The 13,703-nt window shown below is 36.6% G+C and overlaps 1 protein-coding gene and 1 long non-coding RNA gene across 6 annotated transcripts in view; both read left to right on the top strand.

The window, feature by feature from the left end:
- Window positions 1-13,703, top strand: part of LOC127872888 (uncharacterized) — a 106,838-nt gene that overhangs the window by 34,120 nt on the left and 59,015 nt on the right. The gene's annotated exons all lie outside the window — the stretch shown is intronic.
- Window positions 8,021-13,302, top strand: LOC127873030 (uncharacterized). The gene is made up of 3 exons (XR_008045905.1): window positions 8,021-8,137; window positions 8,282-8,571; window positions 13,147-13,302. It is a non-coding gene; the product is annotated as an uncharacterized LOC127873030 (long non-coding RNA).

Here is a 13,703-nt window from a genome sequence, read left to right as displayed (position 1 = left end):
TGTATGCATGTGGCTTAATTTTGTTACATTTGTGTACTTGTTGGTTTTTAAGGAGCCATGAATTGGCATGTGATTGGTTGTCTGTTGGGTTTTGGCTCAGAAATGGCCTGTGCCGTATGGTCTACTAACTTAATAACTAATATTGAATCTTGTCTGATACGCAATATTATTTTCAATCCATGTTTATAGGGATCAATAGCAAGTTCAGTTTACTCATTTTAAAGAAATCAATCCATTTAATCCTTTTATGATCTGTTTTGTTAATGAATGCATTTTGTAAATTGTGTTGATGCATTTCATACAAAACAATTATTTGCATTTAAAAATAATGTAATTTTTAAGAGTTTTTAATCTTAGCCAGAGGTATGTAAGACATGAAACATGGTGATAGACAATTATTTAAAAATCAGCCATAGTTTGGTCTTATTTAACAGAATTGCAAGAAAGTAAATTGTTAACGACTGAACTCTTGTGACTTGCAGAATTTGGATGAGTATTTTCTTTGTCTTTTTATTAAGTCATTTTGTTCAAAGGGAAAATTTATCATCTGCCAACATTTATTGGTATTAATCCCCTACTGTGTTTTATTATGATTAATGAATATGAATTTGATTCATTTGTTTAGTTTGTTCAGATTTTTTGTCCTGTTTGTAACTAACATACATTGTACTTAATGTGCACATAACCATCATTTACAATGTATTTCTACTGTATTTATCATGAATCGAACTCCTGACTATTTCTTCCACAGTTATTTCAAAGCAGCACTATCATATGCTTATTTAATAAATTTGTGAAATATTAGTATACATGTAATGTATTTGGTATATATTCATGATGCTTACTACCTAATGTTACATGGTTTTAGTCTTGGGTTCCTATATATTTGTCCTTTATTATGCCTCCCTTCGAAGAAGAGGGGGTATATTGCTTTGCACATGTCGGTCGGTCCGTCTGTCGGTCCGTCCACCAGGTGGTTTCCGGATGATAACTCAAGAACGCTTGGGCCTAGGATCATGAAGCTTCATAGGTACATTGATCATGACTCGCAGATGACCCCTATTGATGTTGAGGTCACTAGGTCAAAAGTCAAGGTCACGGTGACCTGAAATAGTAAAATGGTTTCCGGTGATAACTCAAGAATGCTTAGGCCTAGGATCATGAAACTTCATTGGTACATTGATCATGACTGGCAGATGACCCCTATTGATTTTCAGGTCACTAGGTCAAAGGTCAAGGTCACAGTGACCCGAAATAGTAAAATGGTTTCCAGATGATAACGCAAGAACGCTTAGGCCTAGTTGAAACTACATATTTATAACCTGGTTTGCAATTTAGTTGAAACTCTTGGTTATTAGATAGGGGTTTGTGAAATTCCTGGTTATTAGATAGGGGTATTCAAAACTCCTGGTTATTAGATAGGGGTATGTAAAACTCCTGGTTATTAGATAAGGGTATGTAAAACTCCTGGTTATTAAATAGAGGTATGTGAAACTCCTGGTTACTAGATAGGTGTATGTGAAACTCCTGGTTATTAGATAGGGGTATGTGAAACTCATGGTAATTAGACAGGGGTATGTGAAACTCATGGTTATTAGATAGGGGTATGTGAAAATCCTGGTTATAAGATAGGGGTATGTGAAAATCCTGGTTATTAGATAGGGGTATGTGAAAATCCTGGTATTTAATAGGAGTGTGTGAAAATACTGGTTATTAGATAGGGCTATATGAAAATCCTGGTGATAAGATAGGGGTATGTGCAAATCCTGGTTATTAGATAGCACAGTGTGAAAATCCTGGTTATTAGATAAGGGTATGTGTGGACGGGCTAACAGCATCGACATATGGTGTCAGGAGGATATATTTGGATATAGCAAGCTATATGAGATCTAGCTGGAGGTTGTAATTAAGCTGTGTTGAATCACAGTCAAGTTTACACTGAATACAAATAGAAAATAAAAAATAGAAAAACAGTTACTGCTCAATAACTTGAGTTAGGATGGAACTAACGCACTGGTTTTGTGTTAGGAACCTGTAACATGAAGACCTATTTTGAGATTGCTAAGGGGGCTAGTTGGGTTATTATGCTCCACATATATATATCAGGGATCATATTTTCCCACAACATCAATCGGTCTGGATTTAAAATGGGGGGAAAAAGTATTCGTAATATTACATCCGAAATCCATACATGCCGGAATTGTTCAGGTCCAAATCGGAACATTCCATAAAAAAGTGTCAGGAAATTTGACCAAAAAGCAGGACACCTAAAACGATCAATCATTCCACCTTTACTTTAGTCAGTATATTACTTACAAAAACTTTAATTTTCTGCTCAATTTTGACGATACATGTGTTTCAGAAATTCATGAACACAGCCTTCTCCATTCTTTGGAAGTAAACACACTCAATAAACTGAATTGTGGGGTTTCCCAGTACGCCTCGATTTGACATCCAATCGGCACAGGGATATCCCCTTGAACATATGTAAATCGTGTGACGCGATGTGAGCGCATTGAGCACTTTTCTTATTCAACCAATCGTCAATTATCTCTAAATTTAGATTGATGCAATGCAATATGTTACAAATTATTTTCTGCCAATCAGTCGAAAACGAAAGTTAATTTATGTGAAACATAAATGCTTATTGGTCAGCATCCACTTTGTTTGATGTACAAAATTGGTGTTTTGACAGGTTTTATAACCTTAGGTGGTATAATACACAGGATAATAGTTGGCGTTTATTTCTGTATGATACATCTTTCAATAGCAATAAGAGACCCCTATCAAAAAAACACTGTGGTGTGAATGCCTGATAAAATCAATAATTGCCGATAAATCGCCGATAAGGTGTCAAAAACAACACTGGTGCACTCGAGTAGCGGGTTGTTAATTGGGGGCAATAAAGGGATTAGCGATGGTAAGTTTTAGCCAGACAGAGCTTGAATAGCGAATTTTATTGGGAACTTATAGACTTAACATCGTTTTCTACGGATGTCAGGACAGAATCGGTCCGACTTTTTAGGTTTTTCAATCGGTCTTTCACGACCCCAATCTGTCTAGGACCGACAAAACCGAAAAAAATATGATCCCTGATATATATATATATGGGGAGCATATAGTTGCCAGTTTGAGGTTTCTTCAGTCACACTTTTGTTACCGTTTCTCATAGCGCCTTCAATATTTTACCGATCTCTTACATATTTGGCATGTAGATAATTGCATGGACCTCTACCTTTTGTTAATGTTTGTGGTCACTGAGATCAAGGTCACCGAGGCTAAAAATAGATTTTTTCGTCATAATTTTGTTACAGTTTCTCATAGCACCTTCAATATTTTCCCAATCTCTTACATATTTGGCATGACGGTACCTTTCATGGACCTCTACCTTTTGATGAGGTTTGAAGTCGCTGGGGTCAAGGTCATGGTCACCGAGGCTAATAATAGATTATTTCTGTCACAATTTTGTTACAATTTCTCATAGCGCCTTCCATATTTTACCAACCTCTTACATATTTGGCATGTAGGTACCTTGCATGGACCTCTACCTTTTGATGAGGTTTGAGGTTACTGGGGTCAAGGTCACTGAGGCTAAAAATAGATTTTTCCGTCACAATTTTGTTACATTTTTTCATACCACCTTCCATAATTTTCCGATCTCTTACATATATGGCTTGTAGGTACCTTTCATGGACCTCTACCTTTTGATGAGGTTTGAGGTCACTGGGGTCAAGGTCACCGAGGCTAATAATAGATTATTTCTGTCATAATTTTGTTACAGTTTCTCATAGCGCCTTCCATATTTTACCGATCTCTTACATATTTGGCATGTAGGTACCTTGCATGGACCTCTTCCTTTTGATGAGGTTTGAGGTCACTGGGGTAAAGGTCACCGAGGATAAAAATTGATTTTTCCGTCACAATTTTGTTACAGTTTCTCACAGTGCCTTCAATACTTTACTGATCTATGACATATTTGGCATGTAGGTACCTTTCATGGACCTCTACCTTTTGATAAGGTTTGAGGTCACTGGGGTCAAGGTCAAGGTCACCGAGGTTAATAATAGATTATTTCTGTCATAATTTTGTTACAGTTTCTCATAGCGCCTTCCATATTTTACCGATCTCTTACATATTTGGCATGTAGGTACCTTGCATGGACCTCTACCTTTTGATGAGGTTTGAGGTCACTGGGGTCAAGGTAACCAAGGCTAAAAATAGATTTTTTGGTCACAATTTTGTTACAGGTTCTCATAGCGCCTTCAATACTTTACTTATCTATTACATATTTAGCATGTAGGTACCTTTCATGGACCTCTACCTTTTGATGAGATTTGAGGTCACTGGGGTCAAGGTCAAGGTCACAGAGGCTAATAATAGATTTTTATCTGTCACAATTTTGTTACAGTTTCTCATAGCGCCTTTCATATTTTACCGATCTCTTACATATATGGCATGTAGGTACCTTGCATGGACCTCTACCTTTTGATGAGGTTTTAGGTCACTGGGGTCTAGGCCACCGAGGCTAATAGTAGATTGTCTCAAGGTTACACTTTGGTTACAGTTTCTCATAGTGCCTTTAATATTTTATTGATCTCTTATATATTTGGCGTGTAGGTACCTTGCATGGACCTCTACCTTTTTGATGAGGTTTGAGGTCACTGGGGTCAAGGACCAGGTCACTGAGGCTAATAATAGATTTTCTCCAGGTCATACTATTTTTTAAACCATATATCAACAAAGCATCATTGGGGAGCATCCATCAGTTTAACTGATATCCTTGTTGTCAAGGTCACTGTTACTGAAAATTATAAACATGCAAAAAAGTAGTTTTTTGTTTGTGATTGTTTTTAGTCAATTCAATTTTAAATGTTTCTGTTAAAGGGCAAGATCATTGTTACTGAAAATAGAAAAATGGCATACATTCAACGTTTGTTTTGTTGGAGGTAAAGGACTGAAATTGTGTGTAGGTAGATAACACTATTTGCCTTTAAGGCCTGGGAATGTATTTAGGGCATGATGGATCAAAGTCAAGGTCTTTGTCACTGATAATTAAGTAAAACTTCCCAATTAATGACTTGAGTTTGGTTCAAGGTATTTTACTGACATGTGTATGTTGCTCAGGAGTTCTTTGGGGCCAGTTGAGTGAACGTTAGGGTCTTTGCTACGAAAATGAAATAAAAAGGTTTCTGTTTAATAACTTTAGTTTTGATGAATATATTGCTGAAATTGTTGCTTGCTTACATTTATACTTAGCTTGGGATTCAAACTGGGACCAGTTGCATCATTATCAAGGTCACTGTTTAAAAAATAGAAAACTATTGCTTGAGTTTTTATAAGGGTATTATGTTATAAATTTTTGGTAGCTAACGTGGTAACATAGCTTAGGCTTTTATTTGGGACGAGTTGGATCAAGGTCATGGGGGCTTTGAATCAAAAATCTGTTATGGGTGTAGGATTCTTCCATGCAGACCTAACTTGTAAGGTAGTAAAATGATTTAATAAATAAATAAATAAAACTTAGAAAACCTGGTTTTATGGCATTACTGTTGTTCTTGTGTTTATGTTACTTATGTTATTCTCGGTCAATTCTTATGCAAATCTGCAAGATGATTAGATGTCTATTGTAAGGATTCTCAGATTTCATATCACAGCTTCTTAATATTTTTGTTCAGGACTGCTGGTTCATACAAAGTGATGCACCAGTTATAATATTTGTGCTTTATTATGCCCCCCTTCGAAGAGAGGGGGTATATTGCTTTGCACATGTCGGTCGGTCGGTCTGTCGGTCCGTCCGTCCACCAGGTGGTTTCCGGATGATAACTCAAGAACGCTTGGGCCTAGAATCATGAAACTTCATAGGTACATTGAGCATGACTCGCAGATGACCCCTATTGATTTCGAGGTCACTAGGTCAAAGGTCAAGGTCACAGTGACCGGAAATAGTAAAATGGTTTCCGGATGATAACTCAAGAATGCTTAGGCCTAGGATCATGAAACTTGATAGGTAGATTGATCATGACTTGCAGATGACCCCTATTGATTTTCAGGTCACTAGGTCAAAGGTCAAGGTCACAGTGACCCGAAATAGTAAAATGGTTTCGGATGATAACTCAAGAACGCTTATGCCTAGGATCATGAAACTTCGTAGGTAGATTAATAATGGCTGGCAGATGACCCCTATTGATTTTCAGGTCACTAGGTCAAAGGTCAAGTTCAAGGTGACCCGAAATAGTAAAATGGTTTCCGGATGATAACTCAAGAACGCTTATGCCTAGGATCATGAAACTTCATAGGTACATTGATTATGACTCGCAGATGACCCCTATTGATTTTCAGGTCACTAGGTCAAAGGTCAAGGTCACGGTGACTTGAAATAGTAAAATGGTTTCCAGATGATAACTCAAGAACGCTTATGCCTAGGATCATGAAACTTGATAGGTAGATTGATCATGACTCGCAGTTGACCCCTATTGATTTTCAGGTCACTGTATCAAAAGTCAAGGTCACGGTGACCCGAAATAGTAAAATGGTTTCCGGATGATAACTCAAGAACGCTAATGGCTACAATCATGAAACTTCATAGGTACATTGATCATGACTTGCAGATGACCCCTATTGATTTTGAGGTCACTAGGTCAAAGGTCAAGGTCATGGTGACCCGAAATAGTAAAATGGTTTCCGGATTATAACTCAAGAACGCTTATGCCTAGGATCATGAAACTTCATAGGTACATTGATCATGACTCTCAGATGACCCCTATCGATTTTGAGATCACTAGGTCAAAGGTCAAGTTCACGATGACCCGAAATAGTAAAATGGTTTCCGGATGATAACTGAAGAACGCTTATTCCTAGGATCATGAAACTTGATAGGTAGATTGATCATGACTTGCAGATGACCCCTATTGATTTTCAGGTCACTAGGTCAAAGGTCAATGTCACGGTGACCCGAAATAGTAAAATGGTTTCCGGATGATAACTCAAGAAAGCTTATGGCTAGAATCATGAAACTTCATAGGTACATTGATCATGACTGGCAGATGACCCCTATTGATTTTCAGGTCACTAGGTCAAAGGTCAAGGTCACAGTGACAAAAAACATATTCACACAATGGCTGTCACTACAACGAAGAGCCCATATGGGGGGCATGCATGTTTTACAAACAGCCCTTGTTTGTTATTGTGAAAGTTATGTTACATTTGCTAGAATGATTTTCAAGTCATGTTATTTATTAGCTTATCTTTGAATAAATAACCTCTTCAATTTTCAAATTATGAGTTCAATAATAAAGTGATCAGTTAAAGACATTCAAAACCTTATGTCATTCTGGTCTCCAAAAATATTAAATGAAGTAGTTTGTATTCAGTCTACGTATTTAGACTATTCACAGAGTAGTTAGAGCTATTATACTCCCCCAAATGTTGGTGTCTGCATATTGCTCTGGTAAAGGTAAAAATGCAACTCTCCCATATGTTTGATTCACTGTTTTTTTTAAGGTTTTCAATTGAAATTTTACACATGTCTTTGGGATCATCATGAGTGGTCACTTACCAAGGCCCTTAACTCTGACCTGCAAGTTAGCTGAATGATTTCCCTTATTGTGCTTTTTCTACTGCGAGACAAAACTCTTTGGTTTCATTTCAGGCCATTTGGTCAAATTTATTGTTACTTAAAAAATAGATTGTGCTCAACAACGTCAGTTAGGATGGAGATATAGGGGCTTAACCTATAAATGCCTAGTGGACTCTCCCATTCTTCTAAATTGGATCAATTCATTTCTAAATTAGGGATGTCTGGTATATTTATGCCCCCCTTCGAAGAAGAGGGGGTATATTGTTTTGCATATGTCTGTCGGTCCGTCCACCGGATGGTTTCCGGATGATAACTCAAGAACGCTTAGGCCTAGGATCATGAAACTTCATAGGTACATTGATCATGACTGGCAGATGACCCATATTGATTTTCAGGTCACTAGGTCAAAGGTCAAGGTCACAGTGACTCGAAACAGTAAAATGGTTTCCGGATGGTAACTCAAGAATGCTTTGGCCTAGGATCATGAAACTTCATAGGTACATTGATCATGACTGGCAGATGACCCCTATTGATTTTCAGGTCACTAGGTCAAAGGTCAAGGTCACAGTGACTCGAAACAGTAAAATGGTTTCCGGATGATAACTCGAGAATGCTTACGCCTAAAATCATGAAACTAAATAGGTACATTGATCATGACTGGCAGATGACCCCTATTGATTTTCAGGTCACTAGGTCAAAGGTAAGGTCACAGTGACTCGAAACAGTAAAATGGTTTCCGGATGATAACTCGAGAATGCTTACGCCTAGGATCATGAAACTTCATAGGAACATTGATCATGACTGGCAGATGACCCCTATTGATTTTCAGTTCACTAGGTCAAAGGTCAAGGTCACAGTGACTCGAAACAGTAAAATGGTTTCCTGATGATAACTCAAGAATAATTAGGCCTAGGATCATGAAACTTCATAGGTACATTGATCATGACTGGCAGATGACCCCTATTGATTTTCAGGTCACTAGGTCAAAGGTCAAGGTCACAGTGACAAAAAACGTATTCACACAATGGCTGCCACTACAATTGACAGCCCATATGGGGGGCATGCATGTTTTACAAACAGCCCTTGTTATTTCTATATTTTGATTATTTCTTAAAGAGATTCCTTAAAGCAAACATTGCAGATCCTGATGAGACGCCGCATTATGTGGCGTCTCATCTGGGTCTACATTGGTTGCCAAGGCCTTTTTTTCTAGACGCTAGGCATAAATGGGTTAAATTGTGTGTGTAATTCTAAGGTTACATGCTGATCTAGTCAGAGATTCCATTTAGGACCAGCTGGGTCAAGCTTACTGTTACTAGAAGAATGTATTCTGCTTAATTACCTTCATTTTGATAATTTATTGTGTATGTACATGTAGCTTAACTGCAGACCTTCTTAAAAATTTAATAAAATTATCCAAATTAATTTGTTTAAAAAATCTTGTGTCATGGCCTGGCCACATTTCTTAACATTTTATAATTGTTAATATTTCAGTTTACTTATACTATTTAACTATTAGAAGTATGTATCTTCAAATACGTCTTTTGATCATTTTATTTTGAGAATAATGGGAAAAGTACATTATACTACCCAAGGGCAAAAATAATAGAGTTAGCTGCCTTGGGATAGCTCTTAATATTGAGGAGAATAAATGATTCGCCAATTGAATCAATTTCAGTACAAACAGCAGGTAACATTGCCAGTTAATATCCCATGGTATTCAAACACTATATATAACTGCATTAAGATCAATTATTGCCTCGAGAGGCAACTAGCTTCTGGAAGAATTTGTTTCACTGTATTAGCCCATCTATGTTCAAGTTAGAATCCAACTGAACCTATCTTTAAAAACTGCCTTAGGATGATCAGGGGTCAAACTTATCTGTGTTCGGTAATCTGCCAATTTGGCAGCATTTTTGCTCACAAAAAATCCCAATGTGCACATTTGTTATATAACCTCTTGTCATTACATTTGTCAACACAGCATTTATTGCAAGCTTTTCACCTCCAGTTTCTGCGTCTATTGTAATTAATTCAAATGCTCATAGTGTAAATTATTTGATTTATAATCGAGATACTATAAAACTTTTGAGACACAAGTTACCAGTTGATGGGTTGAGAAATTAAAGTAGCATTTAAACTTATAAATCATGGAATATTTCGCAAAATATTTTGTAAAATAAACTTGACCTATAAAAAATCAGTGTATATTATAAATAGCTATAGTCAAATTTTCACCACAAGATGTGGTATATGGTAACAAAGATTTAATGAAAAACAAAATGCTTGTTTTTGTGGGACAATATATTCAATGTTCATTTCCCGCCACGATATCCGAACATTTATGAGCGAAAGCGAGACTGGCTTCGAGCAGTGTCGGAAAAAACGATGTATTCATGAGAACTATGTAGTGCTTCTGAGGCTGCCCGAAGTCAGTCTCACGTTTGCTCATTAGTTTTGGAAAATCGCAGCCAGAAATTCACATGGAATATTTTGTGACTCAATAAAAATAGAAACAAGCATTTTGTATCGCATCAAATCTATTTTACCAGACGACATCTAAAATTGAAATTTTGACTACAGAACATTGAATTTTTCTCTGTCAACTTTTTTTTCGAAATATTGTACAAAATGATTTTGAGTGTTAAGGGGCTTTTAATAATCTTGTTTTTGTTACTAAACGATTACTTTGCAATTAAAGAGTTGTTATCCTATATATTATAAATGATGTTAAGCATCATTATAACTTCATTAAGATGATAATTTGTCTAATTAAACATATCTTGATTTGCTTAATTGTCAATTCATTTCTGTAATTCTTTAAGTACAGTTATATCTAACAATGACATTTATGAATTAATGTTAATTTAAACAGGATATTGTAGTCATTATTGATGGATGAACTGAATGATGGTGTTTAATGTTTACAAAATTTACATAGTTTTAATCATGTACTAATTTAAAATCTTATACATTTAATTAAGACTTATAATGGGGATTTTTATGCCCTGGGATTAATTGATCGGGGGTATATTGTTTTTTTGGCCTGTCGGTCATTGTGTGTGTCTGTCCCAAAACTTTAACCTTTGTTAAACTTTTGCAATAACTTTTGCTATATTGAAGATAGCAACTTGATATTTGGCATGCATGTGTATCTCATGGAGCTGCACATTTTGAGTGGTGAAAGGTCAAGATTATCCTTCAAGGTCAAAGGTCAAATATATGGGTCCCAAAACTTTAACCTTGGTCATAACTTTTGCACTATTGAAGATAGCAACTTGATATTTGGCATGCATGTGTATCTCATGGAGCTGCACATTTTGAGTGGTGAAAGGTCATCCTTCAAGGTCAAAGGTCAAATATATGGCTTCAAAGAGACGCAGTTGGGAGCATTGTGTTTCACAAACACATCTCTTGTTTAAATACCGGTATCAAATATGCCATCATCATGCCATTAACTAATAAATTGGGTAATTCATTTCCAATTCAAATTAAATGTTAAATGAATTCATGTTAACCTATATAATGTACACTCATGTTGACTGAAAGAATGAGGAGTATTATTCAAGATAATGCATACACATTACACTATATAGTGCAATGTTACCATCAGTCAGACTCTCGATCATTTGTTAGTCATTTATATATGATAAGCCATGCTCTGTGAAAACGTGGCTTAAGGCACTTGTATAAAGTATTGTTCCAGATTAGCCTGTGCAGTCTGCACAGGTTAATTAATGATGACACCTTCCGCTTTAATTGATTTTTTTCTCCTAAATGAAAATTTATTGTTCTGTACTTGGTACGCAGCTCTTGGTATACTTATAAGATGTAAAAAAGTTGCTTCACAGGAGCAATTTGATTATGACTAGCTATTAAACTTCCCGTTTATATCAATTAACCCTTTACCACTTAGATTCTTATGTTCACACATTTGTTGTCCATTCAAAAGTTATATTAATTTAAGACCTTTCTTACTAGATTCAAATTTGTAGGGCTTCATCTCATGCAAAACCTTAGATATTGATGAGCAGCAAATAGCATAAAATCTGAACAGACTGTGAGTTACTCGGAGGCTGTTCTGGTTTCATGCTGTTTGCACATAGCTATTTTCACTTTGTTTCCAATTAGGAAATGGTTAAGGGATGACTTTCCCCTTTTATGCAAGGTTCATTCCTTATACTATGTTCTAAATTGACCCAAATTAGTGAATGATTCAGACTTAGAATGTGCATTCCCCAACATCATGATTTCTAATATTTATTGACCCCAATGCGCATCTGTTTTGAATTTCCGATGACTGTTCGGTCTTTGGAGGATACTGTTGCTTTTGGAAAGATGCAGGCAGGAACCAAGTTTACTCCTGTTTGTGCATGAGTCACAGCTCAATTGCCATCTCAGCATTGATTTCTGCAACACTGGCCTGCAGTTGGTGGTCATGTCATGCTAAATAGGCGGGGTTATGTGCGTGTTGCATGAGAAACAGTGGGGAATAGATACATGCTCCTAGAGTGGTGTTTGGTGTTGAAATTGCCATACAACTTTGCATGTAGCTTGCAATAGAGATATTATTTGTGTGTTAAAAAAAAACTTGGCAGTATTTCCTTGTGTACATGTTCAGTGTTCTTCTCAAAAGAGGTGGTACAATTGTCTCAAAGCTCATGCATACTTAGACAGTTTCCATATTTTTGAGAGTACACAAACTAATGAATGTCCAATTAATGTTGTTTTACTTAAAACAATATTTTATGGATTGGCTAGTTAATTTACGCATATACTATTTAAATGATACTATTTTGTTTCCAAATACACTACTTTAGTGAAACTAAGCCAAATTCAAAAGTTCATTTAAACAAATTATTATTTATTGTGGCAGTTGATATTTGATTGCTCATGTGGATAAGGAATATATTTGAAAGCCATCTTCGATGTTTCATTTGCTCTATTGATATTCTTGACATATGTCAAAATAGATTGTGCTCAACAACGTCAGTTAGGATGGAGATATAGGGGCTTAACCTATAAATGCCTAGTGGACTCTCCCATTCTTCTAAATTGGATCAATTCATTTCTAAATTAGGGATGTCTGGTATATTTATGCCCCCCTTCGAAGAAGAGGGGGTATATTGTTTTGCATATGTCTGTAGGTCCGTCCACCGGATGGTTTCCGTATGATAACTCAAGAACGCTTAGGCCTAGGATCATGAAACTTCATAGGTACATTGATCATGACTGGCAGATGACCCATATTGATTTTCAGGTCACTAGGTCAAAGGTCAAGGTCACAGTGACTCGAAACAGTAAAATGGTTTCCGGATGGTAACTCAAGAATGCTTTGGCCTAGGATCATGAAACTTCATAGGTACATTGATCATGACTGGCAGATGACCCCTATTGATTTTCAGGTCACTAGGTCAAAGGTCAAGGTCACAGTGACTCGAAACAGTAAAATGGTTTCCGGATGATAACTCAAGAATGCTTACGCCTAAAATCATGAAACTTCATAGGTACATTGATCATGACTGGCAGATGACCCCTATTGATTTTCAGGTCACTAGGTCAAAGGTAAGGTCACAGTGACTCGAAACAGTAAAATGGTTTCCGGATGATAACTCGAGAATGCTTACGCCTAGGATCATGAAACTTCATAGGAACATTGATCATGACTGGCAGATGACCCCTATTGATTTTCAGTTCACTAGGTCAAAGGTCAAGGTCACAGTGACTCGAAACAGTAAAATGGTTTCCTGATGATAACTCAAGAATAATTAGGCCTAGGATCATGAAACTTCATAGGTACATTGATCATGACTGGCAGATGACCCCTATTGATTTTCAGGTCACTAGGTCAAAGGTCAAGGTCACAGTGACAAAAAACGTATTCACACAATGGCTGCCACTACAATTGACAGCCCATATGGGGGGCATGCATGTTTTACAAACAGCCCTTGTTATTTCTATATTTTGATTATTTCTTAAAGAGATTCCTTAAAGCAAACATTGCAGACCCTGATGAGACGCCGCATTATGTGGCGTCTCATCTGGGTCTACATTGGTTGCCAAGGCCTTTTTTTCTAGACGCTAGGCATAAATGGGTTAAATTGTGTGTGTAATTCTAAGGTTACAT

Source organism: Dreissena polymorpha, chromosome 1 (genome assembly GCF_020536995.1).
Source record: "Dreissena polymorpha isolate Duluth1 chromosome 1, UMN_Dpol_1.0, whole genome shotgun sequence".
Classification (NCBI taxonomy): domain Eukaryota; kingdom Metazoa; phylum Mollusca; class Bivalvia; order Myida; family Dreissenidae; genus Dreissena; species Dreissena polymorpha.
The sequence above is the reverse complement of the archived record's forward strand: the minus strand, read 5'-3'. Positions and strand labels throughout refer to the sequence as shown.